This window comes from Odontomachus brunneus, unplaced genomic scaffold (genome assembly GCF_010583005.1).
Source record: "Odontomachus brunneus isolate Ranch 3 - 2012 unplaced genomic scaffold, Obru_v1 Obru_scaffold_028, whole genome shotgun sequence".
In the NCBI taxonomy this organism is placed as follows: domain Eukaryota; kingdom Metazoa; phylum Arthropoda; class Insecta; order Hymenoptera; family Formicidae; genus Odontomachus; species Odontomachus brunneus.
This window is the reverse complement of record NW_022639478.1, coordinates 970,245-988,298: the sequence shown is the minus strand read 5'-3', so window position 1 is coordinate 988,298 and position 18,054 is coordinate 970,245. Positions and strand designations below refer to the sequence as shown.

The following is an 18,054-nucleotide window of genomic DNA, read 5'->3' as shown; positions in this document are numbered from 1 at the left end:
GAGAGAGAGAGAGAGAGAGAGAGAGAGAGAGAGAGAAAGGATGAAAGAGAAAGAGGAAAAGGAAGATAGGAGACTTGACTGTGTGTCGTGTGTGTACGTCGTCGTTACGCACGTTCGTACTGCGGGGCGCGAAGAGAAACCCCCGACAAAGTGTGTGCCCGATGCGAGCGCGCGGCGTCGACTGATTGCCGATCGAGCGTCTACGCGCGAGCACATGGCCGCGCGCGTCGACCCCCACCAGCGGCGATCGGCGGGCTCCGGGTCGCCGCCGCGGACACTCCGGAGTCGTGAGGCGACGGTGTGTTTTGGTTTCGCGGTGTCAGGGCTGCATTTTCGGCAAATTTGCGACTCAGTCCCAATTTCGGATTATCGATGATTATATTAAGAAAGTATACATATTATAGTGAAAACACAGAACAATTCTTTCTATACTCTTTACTTCTTTTGCAATTATATTGTAAGATTTAGATTTATTATACTGCTAATAGAATATTCACAAACAATGCGAACATAGACATTATTAATATAAAATTAGTTATCTCATAAATCATCATACGGGTACGTAATATTTGCCGACATATAATTGGGATTTACGCACAAAAAAATGTTTGCAATTATATTTTTATAATTTAGAATCAACTGATTTCAAGTCTAGTGATTTTATTTTAAAAATGCTAATTGCTTATATTAATATCAACAGATCGTCTTAATGTTCGACAATTCGACAAATTTATATGAATGATTGATAGTTACTCTAACTTGAACTGATCCATAATTAAGACCCATAAGTAGGATCGTTACCTTACTTTAGAAAATTCATTTGAAATATCCTTAGCGCCCGAAAAATATAATACCAGGGTTGTGCTGCAGATTTCAAAATTACCTGGATTGTTTACGTAATTTTTATGTGATATATATACTTTCATTCTTTTCATTCATTCATGTAGACAATGTAAACTATGCAAATATTGTAAATTATATTAAATATACAGAAAAAGGACTAATGATATCATTAGAAAGAAAGAGAGAGAAAGAGAGAGAGAGTGAAAGAGAGAGAATTCTGAGGACCCAAGCTTCTTTAGAGAAAACAAAATCCTTAAATTTACATCAAAATTCTAAAAATTAAATAAGAATATAAATTTTTTAAATTATTTTTTAACAAGTCATACGTTCTTCAAGCAACATAGATTATACATTGTTCACATAGATGATACCTCATACATAGCTATCATAATTTACACGCAAACGTCCAACTTTAATCTCATCCTTAGTATGCGAATCCTTTAGCCTCAAGAAGATTTCTCTAAAAAACTAAAAGGAATATATTCTAAGCGTAATATTCTTAGAATTATACAGGAACTTTATCTTTTGTCTGTTATACAAACCTTGCTTGTCGCGTCTTTTGTATCATAAGAAAACATTCTCAGGTTGAATTTCTATAATATTCCTCTTGATTGAGAAAAATAATATCCAGTAGATTTCAAACTGATACAATCTACTTAAAAGAGCAGTATTCTTTCGGCAAGAGTCCACTTAGAATATAGGATTTAGGAAACAGCACCTTGCAACTAGAGTTCTTTCCTTTTTGTTAGGATATCGTCCTTTTGATTTTAGAAAAGTTCTCTTCAATATATAATATATAAGAGACTTCCGCTAAGGATGAGATTATATTTTTTAAAGTGATGAAATATATAGAGACGGATGCGTTTAACACAGTGTGTGAATAAACGAGACATTGAATCGTCGATATCAAATTTATGCTCCAATCCTGAAACTTGGCACCGTAATCGATAAACAAACAATGCTTCAAGACGCTGTCGGCGCGAACGAAACTTTTCTCGACGATTTTGTTTCTCTTATACGCTCGTGTCGTGTAGAGATTTCTCTTGCAAGACCGATGCTCAATAAACACAAAAGCAAAACGTCTCGGAACGTGCGAAACGTGCAAAATGCCGCAGAACGAAGAGCGGCTGTTAATAATGTCCCATAATCTGATGCTTGCGATCAGAACCGGAGATGCAACAGACATCGGGCTTTGATGCCAGGAAGCGCGACGTAACGGGCGTTGACTTGCTCGACGAAATTAAGGGATATGCCATCGCGGCGTATAACTTATCTGAATCTAGCTGATTCTAACCGAATCCGGATCAACCGGCTCGCTAGCTGGTTGGCTGGCTGATTTCGATGCAATACACAGCCACCAGGACCACCGAAATTTGACGCGTGTCTACGTCAGAGATATACCGGAGATCCGATTCATGACTAATCCAGACCTAAACCGAGAGAGAGAGAGAGAGAGAGAGAGAGAGAGAGAGAGAGAGAGAGAGAGAGTAAGTCAGACGTCAACGTGAGCCGGAGGTGCACTCGAATGACGATGGACGTGAATGAAATAAAGAACAACAGAATGTTAGCATCGAGTCGCGTCTCGTACATGGTTTTACGACCGGGTCAGTACTGGGCCAGCAATGATTGCCAGAGTTGCAGTGTTGGACGCAGCACTGGATGACAACTTCGGCCCGACAGGCTGGCAGACGGCAGATTAGTTCAGACGTTGTTAGATAAACAGTTATACGCCAATGTTGGCTAAGTACTAGCTGGTAAAACTTTGGCCGACAATTGGCTGCCATACGTCAGCCAAGTGTCAGAATTCACTGTAACGCTTGGCTATTCAGCAGCCAAATATTTTCCAATGATGGGTCAGTACTGGTTGACAGAATCTTGGACAACATGTAGACGCCACAGCTTCGGCCAAACGTTGGCTTCATTGTCATGCCCGGCGATCCTACATGTGGTCGTTTCACGGAATGACAATCTCGCGGACGCGAGCAGAGACCGATCCGTGTGCCGAAATAATAAAGCCATTCTAATTAACAAGGAAGATCGATCGAATCGCGGATGGCCGCGAAATAAAATAATTATCGAACGCTCGCCGCGGAATTTGAAATAACGGACAGTGGAGGGCAAGGTTGGAAGGGAGAGGGACACATATCGGGACTCGCGCTTTATCGCTCGTTCGTGTGACGTTTTAATTGGAAAACTGTATTTTACGGCCGAGCCGATGCGGGTCGGATGTATATTCGGAGGAATTATAATTAAATACAGTTTAATTAGGCTGTTCCGAAGTTGGATGTACCACCCGGGAAACTGACCCCATCTAACTTCAATCCTGGGGAGAGCTCACGTCCGTCAGAGAATGTGGCTCCCGCCGGCTCGATTATATCACTTATTTATCGATATTACTTTGCGAATTATGCAAACTCCGACGAATCTGTCGCCGCGACAAAGGCTGTGCGCGCAACGTCTCTTTAAACATCCATCCCGACGAAGTGTCGAAGAAAACAGGCCGCGCGCGCCAGTACAAAGTCAAAGTTTATCGGCGAGCTCGGAACTGGAACGACCGACGACGTCGCTTCGCGGCCGGGAAGGCAGAAAGACAAACATCTTGCGTGTAAACACGTGTCGTGCTCTTCCATTCACTTTCCAGCGGCGGTATGACGTCGGCTATTCCATTTCCATGGCACTGAAATGTATACGGGATTCGCGTCTGAAGAGCTGGAAATCAATAGTTCAGGCCAGCTCTTTTATCTCTCGACGCGGTTACAACGCGCGTAATATATCAAAGAGAAATCTGGTAAGGTAAAAAATTCGCGAACACATACCTTAACTCCCTGGACATTCTTATTGTTTTGGTCTTTAAATATTTCAACCTCCAACATAAAATGTATATTTAATGTTGAAAGCTTAAATATCCGTTTAGGGATCAAAACAATCAAAATGTCCGGGATTAGATCCGGGCATTGGTTACTCTTTTACCCTAATCCTCGATTCACACACACACACACACACACACACACACACACAAAGATTGATGTGGGATTATTAAAACATCCATCGTTTGTCTCCGTTCTGAGGTCGGTATCGACGACTTAGCGAAAGCGCATGACTTGTGCGACGCGTTATATTACAGAGAAGACAGATATAATATCGACTGACGTGGGACAATATAATCGATTGATTTCAGATTGTCTTGCGCGAGTCTACGTGGCCAACGACAAGTAACGGTGCACGAGGTGCATTAGGTGCACTATGACTATGTAAATATTGACAACAGATTGACTCCGCGGGAACGACCATCGAATATTAATATTAATGTTCCGTAATTGCTCGCTAATTTGCGGTTTAATTTGCTTGCGAGAGATCGGTAAGCGTCCCGTGGAGATTCCCGAGCCGACGATCAGCGTTCAATCGACAGTTCATATATTACATGTCGGGAAGCAGAAATTAAGTCGGACCTCACGAGACAGCCATTTGTGCGCAATCGAGAGTCCCTTTTAATTATGACCGAACTTGAGCAGAGCGGTATTTCGCCTCGCGATTCCACGGAAGAGTTTAGTCGTTGTTCCGCAACTTTTAACAGTACACAGCGACGGACAGAGAAAAAGTCGAGAAAATCAACCTGGAGAAGTTGACGGAGGAAGGAATTCGCGATCTGCTCTTGACACCGTATTAATTCCATCGAAGTTTCGCTCGAGAGTCGGAAGGACACATCGACGAGCCCGGGAACAAAAGTTTCCCCATTCGTATCGCGGTAAAGCTCGCATTTCTTCACGCACGCATGCACGCACGCACGCAGCACGTGTGGTAAATTGAATCTCGCGAAATATTAGTTGGAACGAGTTTCGGCCAATGTCTTGCTTCTTCGCGGAATTCGCGAGAGACACGAGGAGGAGAGAGAGAGAGAGAGAGAGAGAAAATAGTCCGCGTCTACATCGAATTTTTTGACGATACTCTCCGCAGATCGAACGCGAACTTTCGAGACGCTCCCTTTGGTCGTTTTCTTCGAAAATCGCAGTTTCGAAGACTACGTGAAAGTAAGTTTCGGGGGGAAAAAAGATCGGTCCGAAGGAAAACCGTCTGGTAATGTCGCGCAAACTAGATTCTCGATTCGCGACCCGAAAACTTTAGGGAATCACGCCGCTCGTAGATAAAAGTCGAAAAGCCGGGCGCTATGCATCGCCATGAAACGTGCTCCTCGACGTGAACATTTCTTCCGTTCGCTCGACAATCCTTCATAACGACATATGCGTGCAGAGACTCTCCCTCTAGAGCACGAATTTTATTAAAGAAATACAATTCTCCGCGAGAGAGAGAGAGAGAGAGAGAGAGAGAGAGAGAGAGAGAGAGAGAGAGAGACAGCCAAGCCTGATCTACAATAAGCTCTTCGTTTCCTGTGCTTCTTTATCTCTTTCTGACTGAAAAACCTTAAAGAGATGTTGAAGCTGAAAACTTTATCGACAGAATACTGACTCGACTTCAGCATCCCCTTAAGCCTACAGAGCAATGCGAAGCTGATGAAAGCTTCGTATGACCGACGCTCATGTGATCGCTTCTGTTCTGAGCAGATAGGTACACCCGCAGGGCACAGCGATGGTTTTCGCTGATCAAATATATACGGCCACAGTATTCGAAGGGTTAAGTCAGAAAAAGATAGAGAACAAGAAACAGAAAGCAAAGAGCACGTTACAAGCCAGGCTTGATAGTGACAGAGAGGAAGAGAGAGAGAGAGAGAGAGAGAGAGAGAGAGAGAGAGAAAGTGGAGTAAAAAAAAGTTTAAGTTTGCGTTTCGTGTTTACGCGAAACAAACCTCTCGTTTGCTTACATCCCGCATAAACGTGCTTCCACGCGCGACACGCGATGGATCGTTGACACGCGCGTCGGCCACATGGGCAACTTTTGCGTAACGTACGTTAACGTAACGTAGTGTATCACTCGATACGGGCGAGGCACGCATCGACGTGACACGCAGGGTCGCGTGCCCGAGTGAAAATTTCCCCGCGACGCGTGTCCTACTTTACGGGTGTTTAGTTACTCGCTCATTCGAATCGATACGGTCTCGTTAAACATACATATTTTGTCGAACGTAGGTTTTAGATTTGGAGAAATGAGATGAGATAAACATCTATCCGCTCGAGATACGGAAGAATTATCAGCTTGGAACAAACGATTCTCGAACAATTCTCGCTAATGAACGGATTGCCAGAGATTCTCGTCTAATTCATTTACCGACGATATTTTCGCGCTCTTATTTTCTCTTCTCTTTCCTCTTCAGTAACGTAACATGGTCCCGTTAGTCGTGCACTTTGCAGCTTGCTCCGTCGGGCTGCTCGCGTACGTAACGTGAATATGCAAATCGTAATCCACTTACACGAGAAACAAATGTTCACTGTCAAATTACTGTCTGTCGCTCTAATCTTCCAGCGATCTCCCATCGCGCTGACAAAGATGCGCATGCAAAATCATTTTCAGGTCGCGACTCGGTCACTCTGAACCAGACATCGAACCAAGTGAACGACCGCTCTGAGAGAAGCTCTTCTCGAGAGGGAAAGATAAGAAGAGTAAATTGCGATGAACGCAAAAACGGAAAAACTCTAAATATTCACTAAGGAAAAGCTCGAAGATGAGCTTGCAACGGAGACATCGCGTCGTTATCACAGCGTTAAGAATTACACGTCAAAGAGTGAAAGTGATGGTCAGGCAAAGAATATAACACGAGACTATATTAACCTTCTACGTACACATTGCTATGTCTACCAGATCCGAACGAATATTCGATAAAGGATCCGTGACGACAGATTTTGCTTTACTTGCGCTACTATCTTATACCCGCAGAGAAATTTCTCAAGATTTTCCCAGATACAGCATAGATTCTGTGATGGGAATACTCAATCTACAAATTTGAAGTAACGATAGCCTATAAGAACCAAGCGCAAGCTCTGAGGTTCAGCCAATCAGTTACCTCAACCGAGTTTTAATGCGGCTGAATGTTCAGACAAATATTTTTGCTCACAACAAAAATATTATTTTCCGAATTTTTCGTCCGGTCCCCATCCGGTTAGCCGGACTGGAAATTTTTCTCTGTGCGCGTCCCAAAAATACGATTGTACACGCGGAGTGTTAAAGGGGTAACGACGATCGCGAGTTTCGACGAGGCGCGCATGCAGAGCATGTGAACGAGTTCCTGCGCGCGGCCTTTTCTTCCTAAACCGAAATAGACGACCGCGGGTGGTTCCAGCCAGCAATCTCGTCTCTCAGAGGCTCAGGGTGAATTACAGTCGCGCGTATCTTCTCCACTTGGTGCTATAACTCGCGTGTGGGTGGACAAAGAGCAGCATCCCGGACTGTTTACCCTCGTGATATTTGTCAGATAAAAGAGGCCTAGGCGCACATCCGGACCTGCGCTTTCTAAGGAAAAGACACCAGTCGAGATCATCATTGTTGGACGCTCTCGCGTCCCCTCTCCCCCGTTGTTGTCGCGCGTCTCTAACGGAGAAATATTGAGAACTACTACTAGCCTCGACGGACGTCTCCTTCTTACTCTATCGGATAAATAGCGTTCGCTACGTAGTCTAGTCTAGGGAAACCGCAGGAAAAATTTGCACGAGGAGGACGTGGAAATCATCGCGCGAGATGGCGAGTGTTCTTGGCCGGCACCGAGCGAGATAAGTAGTCTCGCGAAAGACAGCTCGGTTGTTCGGTGGCACCTGTCGTCGGTTTGTCATTCGTCGCGCGTAGAGAATCGCGAGACTCGGCCGAGTGCGAATAATTTACAGCCGCGAGAGAGGAGGCCAGGTATAATGGCCACTACGTTTGTCGGGGGGTGGCGACGACGGCGGCGACGGCGGAGACGGCACTCGGATGATCGTTCGGCCAGGAATGCATCCGCTGCTTGTCGGCGACAATCGCCTCCGTTTTACATTGAGAGACGCGCATACCGAGCGCCTTTTTGCGCTCCCATGAACGGCATTGAGCGATATCGTTACAGAGTTCAATGAGCTTGATTTTTAATGCCGTATCGCGCGTCGCATCTTCGATCGACAAGCGATGCAAGTGTCGCAAGCGAAGTATCGCACGAGACGCCGATAATACTAAAGATCTTTGGCCTTATGGGATTTAGCGTGATAGAAAATTTCACTGTTGAGTGGTCTACTGTCTCGGTAAATCCACCGATAAATTCGTGCAAAATCAGATGATAACTGCAGAGACACGTGCAGTTTCAAAAAAATATCTATTGTACATTTTGTAGGTCTCTAAATCAATATATAAAGTGAATCAATACATCGAAAAAAAAGTAAAATTTCTTCGGCATTTACAACAGATTTGCTTAACTCTAAATTTTTTTGCTTAAACAGAATAACGATTTTAGGAGAATGTACATTTTCTCATTTGAAGGAAAAAGTCTTCTCAATGAAGGAAATATGTATATTGATGTAAGTAAATGTGTCACTGAAGTACCAACGAAATATTTTTTATTTATTTTTTCTCTCACGGTGTAAAAATGTTTTCGGATAAATCAGTGAAAAAAGTATTTCATGGATAATTAATGCATATTCACTAATTCTCAATCAAAACATCCATACTCCACTTAAATTTCCGCCTTATTTCTCACTGATTTTGAACTGAGGTGAAGTGAGATTTAACTGCAGAATTTGCAGGACACAAATTCGTTGTACCAAATCCAACTTTCTACGTTTGCGGTGGTGGAATTAACGACTTCCATACGCCGTGCGTGCAATGACGCTGTCTGTATCAATGACAGTCGCTCAACTGATCCTTTCAGCGAAATTTTACTGATTGCAATGCTATACTTATAACTGAACCATCCCGACTCGAAATTCTGATCCTGTGTTAAATCTCAAATTTTACGACGCAATAGGAGCTAAGTTAGCAAAGTAGCTTTAATTCGAATGATACAACTTACTCCTATTCACTCCAATTGACTCTGACGATGTCCAAAATTTCTCTCTTCACTTTTTTAACGTCAAAATAGGTTGATTTCAGAGTATCAAAATAAATGGAATAGTAAAACTGAAAGTAGGATCAAAATTTCGACTTTGGAATCAGTTACAATCAGTTAAGCGTTTCAGTGAAAAAGTACACTGATTGTACTTTAAGGAGCATATCGATGGAACATCAAGATATAGAATAATAAAATTAATACCTTATTACACACTGAATGTTCATGTATTTATATCGTGCAACGAAAAATTGTTGATAATGCTATTCTTCTTCGATTATTTCCAAAGGATCCCTTTGGGAAAATTTAACGAAGACTAACGATCTTTAATAATAACTCGTCGGTGCACGAGGAGAGAATAATCGCACCTCAATACACAGTCATGATACTGCGGTATGATAATAAAAATTACACCAAGATATTGCGAGATCGAAATCGGCACGCAATCAATCGTAAACCTACAATTGTAACTTGCTCAATTTCTCTCTCGCGCGATAATTGAAGCAATTTTAGAGAATTCCACGCGCAGTCTTACGCGGTCGCAGTGAATGCTTTTTGTTAACTATTGTTACGTAACACAGTGGTATTTTACATAATAGCTGATAGCGGAAGAATCAATAATCCCGTTCAGCCGGTATCGGCCGCTTACGCAAGCGAAATTTCGTGAGCGCACTTTCACGCCGCGAAATGATCGCGATGCCGAAACTGGCCGGCGATGGCCCATATATCCAGAAATTTCGTCGGCTTGGAAGAAGAACGCGCACAAAGCGCGTCCAGCTGTAATATCACACGAGGAGCTGCTGCTGCTGCTGCCGCGCAAGGCTAATTTAACTCGCGAAATTAGCCGTGGCGAGAAAGATGATTCATATCGATTTTTGTTGCCAAAGCCACCCGGCACTGATGAACTCGGCGGCGGCAAGTAAAGGGCAAACTTTGCTCGTATCGTCCCGGCCTTACGCGTTACTTCGCCGTTTTAGGAAAATGGAATGGAGACGCGAGATGAAGTCCGTGTTTAGTTCGCAACTCCGGCTGGCATCGACCGAGATTGTAACTCGAAATGCTGCATTAGTCGCGATACAGCCCTGCAATACAAATGAGGACGCCAGAGCGTCGTCTAGAAGCCGAGGTTATAATCACGGAGCAACCGACCGAGTATAAATTCCGACGACAAAATTTACATGCGACCTTTCTCCGTCAGTGCACGGTCAGTGATGTATGTTGAGAGAAGATTTTTCACGACGCGCGGCGAGAATGTGGGTTAGTTTGCGAATAAACGCCGACATGACGTCACAAATCGAATACGACAATCGCGCGTCAACAATGGCCACTAGCTACGCGGCAGCAGACTATTGCGCGTTTTTGCCGATAAACCGATGACCAGGTGATGCATTTTAACGCTGCGGGCGTTTTACGCCGATGCAGTGCAAATTTGCGGTGCTGCGCCATCACCAAGCGCGCGCGGAGGACTCCATTTTTCGAGCGCGTTAACGCGAGAAACGGTTATAACGAGGCACGTGCGCAAACATGTCGCTGATATAGAGCGCTACTACTGGTCGATACACTTTAGACACACTATCCCACGCCCGTGGAGACGTCATAAATTACGATGACAGCCGTAACGAACAGCGTTACTCCGCGCCTCTATAACAGCGCGCGCTTTTTATTCATTTTAAATAAAGAAGAGAGAGAGGCAAACACATACGTTGTTAGATAAGATTTCAAGAGACAAAACGTCGTTTCAAGCTTCGACGAGAGATGTCGACTTAACGAACCGCGCCGCGAGCATCCTGTGTAATACGCGTCCGTACTCTAATTACGTGCCGTCTAATAATATGATGAGAGTCACACACACACACACAAACTCACTCTCGTGAACATCAACGGGAACATCTTGGCGGAATCCATATTTTCGCGAACTTTCTCATTCATACAACGCGAAATTGGCAAGTACGGCGGAAATTCCGCTTGGTAGCGGCGGCCCCTCCCTCCGCTTTATATGCGACGGTTTATTTACAATCCGACAGACTCCCCAATTTATTCGAGAGCAATGATCGCAAAAATTGCACGGTAGAAACGTAGCTATCGGGATACGCACAATCAGCTGAAAAAATATAAACTAGCTACGCTCCGCGCACATCCGTTTTAACCTCCCGCTAGTTTCGTGGTTTTGCGGAACAAAAATGGATGGTTAAACATTTTATTGATTAATCTGTGACGCGCACTGGCCGCCAATTCTTTAGTCGACTCTCAATTTTGAATTTTCTGCAAACTAGTGGATTTCGATACACTAAATGCTGAAATAAGTTATAGTCGATGGGAATGTGACAGATTTAAACACACTCGAATTATTTAAGTATCTGTCAGGTGACAAAAAGATTAAGTTGTTGTAGGGTCGTTTTTTATCTCGGACTTGTGCCAGTTAAGGCGTCAAAGAGTAAAATAAAAATGTGATTTTTTGCTACATATCTCAAAGTTCTCTACATTAAATATATGTATAAAAAAAGTTGTATGCAAGTAGCTTATTTATTTTTGGCTACGTTATAATTAATGTTTCCGTACAGTTCAACTCTAAACACGAACAAAACAAACTATTCATGATTTTATTCGCCTCTTGACTGAAAAAAATTATATATTTTGATATATACCCAAGTAATTATACTTTTTGACAAAACTGAAATATATAATACTTTTTCCCTAAAAGTTCGAATATTGACAACGGAATCCGAGAGTGTTAATTTCTTAAATTCATTTTCAGAAAAGTTGCAAATTTTTACGTAAATTCACGTTTTCTTGGCGGTTTTAATAGAATAAAAGTGACCATAAATGTAGTAAAAATGATCATGTTTATGATTGTTTTTATTGTTATTATTGTTTTAATTTTTGTAATAGTGTTAGTCTATTCCCGGACTATTACTAAAATTGTATTGTAATTTTTACAACAATATTCTCTCCGTATACATACTTTTAAGAAACAGTCTTTAAAAAACATTCTTTACAATCTTAGGCCCATATTAATAATTATTACTTAAAACTTGTCTCAAGTGAGATGCCTAAATTTGAATTCAAAGCTAGATGAGTTTTTTAATTAAATCATTATTACAAATATCACATATATCATACAATTTAACTGAAATATTAATTCTAAATAAATATCTTATATGAGAGAGAGAGAGATATGAGTTCCAGCTGACAACTGTTAATATGGTCCTTAGTTGGTCCTTTTGATAGGAGGATAGGAAAAATATGGCGCTCATTCACTATTCTAACCTCTAATTTGTGTATCGCGCCAAAAACAAAGTCGCTCAGTACCTCCCCCAGGCGGCCATGTCTACCGGAAGGTTAAACGTGCGCGAATACGTATTTCCGACGTATGCGTGCGAACTATGATATACTAGGCGTGAAACACAAACTATGGGCGGAATCACGTGAAAGGGGAGTAAATTTGAGAGCTTTAGACGGCTTCCTCGTAAATAATACGCCATTATCCCGCGGTATGTATCCCAGAGCGCGGCTGGATCTGGCGTCGGGATCCTATCTCTCGGCGATGAAATAAAAATCCTCTTAAATTTCGCGTTACGAGGTTTTGTCATCGGGATAACGGCGCGTTTGTTGCCGGGGAATAACTTTTTTTTTCTGGCTGACACTTGAGCGCCGTCGCAGCGGGCAGTTTTAACCGGCGCGTCGCTTCCTCCGCGCGAGCGCGAGTTCATTTGGATAGCGTCCCGCATAGAAAACATTTTAGGATTTAATTAGGAACCAGCCCGATTTCCTACAATAATCACAGATTCTAGACGGAAAATCTATGTAGGTTTTCATTAGAAGCGTAATGTTTTAAACATGAGAATCTAAATGGGAGATCCAAACAGATCCCATTTGGTCATCCCCAACGTTTTCCCAAAGATTCTTTCTGGTTTGCATCTTAAAATAAAATTGAGCAAAATATATAAAACACTTTGAGTATTTACTCGTTACAAGTGTATATACACGCACGCATATTTGTAAAGAGTTGATATTCAAAAGGTTTGCGAAGAGAATAATTATAAAGAAATTTGTAATAGAAGACTTTTGAGCTAAAAAAGTAAAAAACACATCCGACAAATTCTCCCGATTTACAAATATATGAAATTGTCAAGTTATATCCTCAGCGGAAATACAAGATCACTGAGGAACGTTCCGTGTGTGTGTGCGTAGCTTTCGCCCACTTAATCGTTTACAAGTAGACAGTTTTTTTACGAGGTCGCCTTATTATTGCTAACGAGACCGTTAACGTCGCACATCAAAGTAACCGAGTTTCCTGCCCGAGAAGCATGGAACGAGTGTGTGTTTAGTGTTTCGACATTTCATTATCGACAAATTTTACGAGGGCCTGCGGGGCCTCCGACACGTGCCGTTCCTTTGAAATGGAGCTCGTCCGTTTCTTTCGCTCGTGGTCGTCGCTCGTTCGCTCGTGCGACACATTCATTCGGGCGAGATCAAGCGAGCAGGAAGTTTTTACGTAAAAATAACGGCAACTTTACTACTACCAGATGCTGCCACGCGCTGGCGCGCGACCTACCACACTAGAGATTCCTATCGAATCATCACGGAAGGATCTCGAGGATGTGAACGATAAGATACGGAGCCGCGATATGCCGGCAAAACGATTCTTCGCGCGGGAGAGCAAGGGAGAATTCACACCTCGGCGAAGAAGTAGGAAACAGAAAGGCAGAAGCGCCAATCAGAACTCACGCTGGTGAAAATGGAATGGAAAAGCGTTAGTTGTTGACCACCACCTGACCGCCAGTACAATTTCTAACTGCCCCTTCCTGCGCTCTCCTTCAAACATGTGTGAATTCTCCCCAAACACTCGCACACTCCGTCCAACTGAATGGCCGAACGGAGAACGGACCCGCAATGTTTCCGATGATTGACGTTTCCCAAAAAAGATTCAAGCAAAAAAGATTCCTATTGAATATCGATCGCGGATAGTCAATACTCTCCAACTTGGAACAGCGAGATTAATAAACCTCTTAAAATGACCTGATTATTGTCGAGTCGCGGTCCAGGCATTCGATTATGCAAGAAATATCGGTTTACTCCATGCAGCCGCTTTAGTCAGCGGCGTGCTACCGCGACCGGCAAGTCGTAATGAAAGCAGCCAATATTTATCCGGTCTCGACCCCGTTAAATAAATCGCACGACTAACTCGGACAAATGTCGATCGAAACGGCAGAAAAAAAAATATTATTCGACGGCCTGGCACACTCAACGAGAGAGACACAGTTGCAATCCAAAAATAATCCGAAATATTGCACAGCTACGTATATAGGGAATATACGACGGGACTTCTTCAATAAATTCGGGGTCGCCATACCGCACGCGTTCACGACAAGTTAGCGAACGACTGCAAGTAGTTACGCAGAAATGACCCAACCGACATGTAAAGTACGTTTCAAGAAAAATAAAGATAAAAATTTGATAGATGATTTAAAAAGTATAGATAGCACCGAGGTTCTTTGCAAAATCAAGCATGATCAATTCTCTCCTCTTTAAAAAAAAGTCCACCGACATGCTTAAAAAAACTTTTAAAGCTTAAAAAAGCTTTAAAAAATGGATAAAGGCACCGCTAGCACAAAAATAGCGCAACTGGTCGAAAATAAAAATTGTTTTTTAATTAATTTCAAGTGCCCATAAGGCTTGAGCCGTTTTATGCAAAAAGACGTACGCACTAACCATTTGTTAAAAAATAAAAACTCAAAAATCATAATTTTGTAAGTTGGATTATTCTTGAATAATTATGACCAATTATAGCCCGTGTACTTATTCATTTTTCAAGTCCAGTAGACATCCCGTTTATTTATGCACGCATAGCAGCTGCGATCCGCCATTTCCGCAAAAAATCAACGAGTAATAAATCGTCCAGATTTGGAAACATTGGTTTCATTTGTACCAGCATCTCTCAGTTCCAACTAATTACGACCTCCACATTAAAAATGTCAGCTCGTGCATAATTTTACGCTTAAATATTTCATCGTACCGACGTCTACAAGGAATCACGATGAAACATTAAACGCCACCTTCGTCTACCATCGACAGCACGTCTTGGGCGCCAACGTTGGGGAGACCTTGTCTAATCCGGGATACCCCTCGATCTTTTCCTTTCATCCAATGATAAAACTTAATTTAAGAGGACGCCATATTTGAAAACTGTACCGATAAGATACTAACTTGTTTTTGCGAAGTTTAGTAGTCATATCGGTTGCACGGAAATGTTTTTACACAATGAAGGTAGATCATCACAAAAGTGAGTCGAAGCATTGCTCGATACGTCGACGAAAATATCAAAACTAACATGTCTTTTGGCGCAAATATTCGCCTAACGTAAAATATCCGCTGCTTATGCATATCAAACGTATGTTTGATTCGTCTAAAGCAACAAAGCAACGCTGTACCTTTACGGCCGAATTTAGTGCTTTCGGTGTGTACAAGCTACAGAACTTTAGGCAAGTATTACGCTAATTGACAGCTTGAGATTTTTTCACGTATTCGTCACATATTGCCCAATGCTCCGATTTCTTTTTGTACGTACTTCCATTGCGTACAAGTATTTGTAATTCTGTACCAATACGACGTAAACTTTGCAGAGAAATGTCAGCATTCTGTCGGTGAAGTTTTCAGCATCCCTTTAAGTAATTTCATTAACGACACAGCGACGAAACTGAACGCACAAATACATCACTGTGGTGGAGAGAACTGGCGGCTCCCCTAGCAATAACTACGCGATACTTAATTCCAAAGCGGCTGCGCCGAGTCGGGAAATTCAGTGTTCTGCATTGCAGTCGCGGATGCGCTACCGAATCGCCTTAGCTTGAGCTTAGTCCCCCTTTAGACCGCTTTAGCCGGCCACGTCGTATCTCACTCGCCGCCGTAACAGACATCATTTTTCATCGCGAATGCGCATCGTCTACACCGCGAAAACAGCGCGTCCCGGCATAATGATAGTCCCGCGACTGGGTACTTGCATTATTTAGTTCTTTGCACTTGGCGAGTATTAAGCGATAAGCCTGACACAGGCGGCCACGTTACATTTTTCACGCGACTGTGTGATACCGCGCGACTTCGAAAAATGCAGCGACTTATCGTTAGTACGATGTTTAATGTAACGCGTTCTCATGCGCCCTTTTTCTCAGGAACGTATGATATCACCGCGTTGCAGACTGCTTCGAGTTCACGACACAAACGCAAATGCGGTTGGCAAAGCGACGTTACGGTTATAATTATGTTCCGTACAACTGCGTCAATTTCGCCCGAGAGCAGTTTCGCCGCAATAAGACGATTGAAATTTTTCGACAGCGTAATTTATGCCGCAGTGACCTGAAGGAGTATATTGTGTGCTTGGCAACAGGTGAAGAACGTTAATTAAGAAGTTCGCGCGTCAGTATTTCGAGCGAAAGCCGGAGCGTCGAGTGTATTCTCCCTCCCCCTCCTCCATAAGTACAATTTACACACGCAGACATTTTACGCGATATGGATGTTGCGCGCGTCGTAACAACGTGTTAACAACTACCAGCTCTAACGGGATAATCCGCTTCTGCGAGACATTACGTTTGATAACCAGTTATTTGGTGTGCGCTTCATGCGAATCGTGGCCCCTTCCTTTGCGCCACTCTTTAAATGAATCTATCGCGCACGATGTGATATTGACGATTGTGGAAATAAACAAGCCGCAATTCTCTCAGCAGAGCGCATTTTGAGTCTGGACACTAAATAATACTGGTATCCAACTCTGGACATTCTTGTTTTGCTTTTTAAACATGTAAATTTTCGACCGTGGAATACGTGTCTATATTGAGTACATGTATGCACGTAGAAGTTTAATGTCCGTATTTAAAGACCAAAACAATAAGAATGTCCAGAGTTGGGTACCGGTTTGACTAGTGTTCGGTACTACTTTTACTCTCGCACTGTCTTCGCGAGAGATCTCTACCCGAAGGCAAATAAATGAATTCTGGCATGCGCCGTAGGCGCGAGCCGTGCTTTGGCAACGGTAAAACTTAATTAAGAAGCTGTCCGCGATATTTCGGTCAAATTACGTTCCTCTCTCGCTTGCCGCGATGCGGCGATATGATCGCGCGGCGAGCTATCGGTGTTTGCGATCGTTGACCGTGCTAAGCAATTCACCATCCGCGACGGAATCCGCGCACAGCTGTTTTTTCGAGCCACCCTTCATCGCGACAGCGACGATGGCGACAACGACGGCGACGGCGACGTTACCGGGGCCCGGGTCGTCTCTCGCGCCATGTAGGCGCGTATAAGTGACTCGCGTGTGCACCTTTTCACCCAGCTCCAAAGCGATTGGCAAAGAGAGACAAATGCGGCGGGACAGAAATTGGCCGTGGCATGTCGGAGACGAGGCAGATAGACGCGAGAGAGAGAGAGAGAGAGAGAGAGAGAGAGAGACCAGGAAGAGGAAAGAGCTCAAGCCGCAGTGAACGAGTTGAGAGGAGAGAAGAGAACACGGACGGGAGGTCGCGACGCGATCGTGCCAACCTCGAGTTATTCGCATAAGCCCCGGCCCATCGTCTCATCGGCCACCTCTTCCTTCCTACTCCGCCTTCTTCGTCGCCCATGATTTACCGATCGCGCACCGAAATACCGAGTGGATACCGAGGATACTGTGCGCTGTAATCCCGCACACCCCCCGACGTAACCCAACGGCGGAGACGGCGGAAATGGCGAGAGCAGGCGAGATTCTGTCTGGCTACCCTTATAATCTTATCGCTGGAATTCTCACGCTCGCGAGATCACTCGCGAATAATGGAGGTGTGGTCCCGCCGCCACGGAGATTTCTAGATTACGCGGCGAAGAAAAATGACAGGAGCGTTGCACACTCGCGAAAAAGTATGAAAAATGCGCATGCCGACGCACAAACCGCAATCGTGCGAACTGCCTCGTCGTCGGGGAATCGGCATAACGAAGCAATCCGACGCGGATCCAACGGCAGAAACTGCGGCCGGGAAAAGCGTTGTCTGCGTTACCCTGAATTTCCCTATTGGCGGCGTCGTCGCTTTTCAGACGACGGAGACAAGAGCGAACGACGCCGTGTGACCAGGGGCTCCGCGGCGTACGGTGAAACAAGAAAGAGCAAATGGAAAGAGAGGCAGACAGTGGACAGATATATTTAGCATGAGCACGTGGCAGCGTGGCCGGGTATTTCTCTCTCTCTCTCTCTCTCTCCCCCCCCCCCCCTCCCCCTCTCTCTCTCTTTCTCTCATGTACCC

The 18,054-nt window shown here is 43.8% G+C and overlaps 1 protein-coding gene across 3 annotated transcripts in view; it reads right to left on the bottom strand.

Moving 5' to 3' along the window:
- LOC116842877 (RNA pseudouridylate synthase domain-containing protein 2-like) overlaps positions 1 to 18,054 on the bottom strand; it is a 191,820-nt gene that overhangs the window by 142,849 nt on the left and 30,917 nt on the right. The gene's annotated exons all lie outside the window — the stretch shown is intronic.